Below are 1957 nucleotides of genomic sequence, written 5' to 3'. Positions count from 1 at the left end.
TTAATGAAGCCCTGCAAAACTAACAAGTGATTACCTCAGAACTCATTCAAACACTATGCACATTCCTCTTTTCCTTCTCTCCATTTGAAAATTGAAATAATACAATACATGTAGTAAGATGGGAATAACGACCCCGATATTCAAACACATGAGGTTTCAGAATTATTTTCCCAAAAAATTAGCTGTCAAAACCTGGATGAATCATTCAACTATTACTAATTTCAACTCCTAACAAGATCATTTCAGGAGATAAATGAGAAACTTCAAATCTTTGTGTAAAATTAGCATAAATTCATAGCATTTCTGTGTTTGAGACCTAACTTTGCCCCTTTCCAACCTCTCTATGAATCTTTAATCTCTCACTCGAAACTAAGAAAACTTAGCAGTTTCGAACAGTGAGTGACGCACTGCATGGGAAAACTGCCCGTCGCCTTAGAGCTTCCTACTGTGCTAGCTGTTGCTCAGTATGCTTCCTCCTCCATGTTCTTCCAAGGCCTCCCCTTTCATTACGCTTAAGCTAACAAGAATGCCTGCCTCCCCCCACCCCCAACCATGGCCTTTAGTACTTTAACAAAACACAGTTCTGGCAAATTCTATGAATTTTTTTCTGTAATTGTTTAATAAACAAATGGTTTATCTCCTTCTACAGGTTGAAAGTTTCTTGATGGTTAAAAACCATTTCATCCAGTATTTCTTTTATATTCATCAGGGTAAGTCCATAACAAAAATCTTGGGTTCATACTAATAATTTGAATTTTTATTGTTATCTCTAGCCAGGCATGGTGGTACACACATTTAATCCTAGCATATGAGAAGCAGAGACATATGGAGCTCTGTGAGTTCAAGGCCTGCCTGGTCTACAAAATGAGTTCTAGGACAACCATTTCTGTTACATAGAGAAACCCTGTCTTGAAAAACTGAAGGGGGCTGGTGAGATGGCTCAGTGGGTAAGAGCACCCGACTCCTCTTCCAAAGGTCCGGAGTTCAAATCCCAGCAACCACATGGTGGCTCACAACCATCTGTAACGAGATCTGACTCTGTCTTCTGGAGTGTCTGAAGACAGCTACAGTGTACTTACATATAATAAATAAATAAATTTTAAAAAAAAGATTTTTGTCTAGGGTCATGAAATAAAGTGAAAGGAGTAGGACTCAAGTCAAGGTCAAAACTAGTGCTCTTCCCACTTTCCCTGGTGACTCCTTATAGTACCATCCTCCTTGCATCCAAGTTTATAAAGTAAATGAAAAGATCGTTTTTTACATATGGTCTAAGTATTATGGTTGAATAACCAGCATCCAGAATAAATATCTACTACAAAAAAAATTGAAGGGAAAATAATATGTTTTTCATTTTTCTAAAATTCAATTCTGAGAATATTTCACTGATGTGGCACAAATCAAGAGAACAGAAATTCTTTTTCCATAAGTACACTAAATAATTTTAATCTTTTATAGTCCACTAAAATAGACTGTGCCCTAATTTAAATACAATCTTTTAAATCTTCATGTAATTTCCTCTTTCTAAAACTGTTTTTTAAATGTCTGTATTTCATTTTTCAAGTATCAATAACTTATTTGTGCTGGTATTGGTATTTCTTTAATTGTGTGGACGTCAGTGTAGGTACAGAGAGAGGCCAGAGACACCAGATTCCCATGGAGCTGGGGTTAGAGGTGGTTGTGAGCAACCCTACACAGATCCTGAGAATCAAACTCAAGTCCTCTGCAAGAGAATTTGGGTTCTTAACCACTAAGCCATCTCTCCAGTCACTATTTAGCTAAATTTTCATTTGAAATTATTTTGGATTTATAAACTCCAATGACATGCATAGATCCTGATAATTTTGAAGAATCAAGAACTTTATAGGCCGGGCGTGGTGGCGCACGCCTTTAATCCCAGCACTCGGGAGGCAGAGGCAGGCGGATTTCTGAGTTCGAGGCCAGCCTGGTCTACAAAGTG

The sequence above is a fragment of the Mus caroli genome, chromosome 4 (assembly GCF_900094665.2).
Source record: "Mus caroli chromosome 4, CAROLI_EIJ_v1.1, whole genome shotgun sequence".
NCBI lineage: Eukaryota > Metazoa > Chordata > Mammalia > Rodentia > Muridae > Mus > Mus caroli.
The sequence above is the reverse complement of the archived record's forward strand: the minus strand, read 5'-3'. Positions refer to the sequence as shown.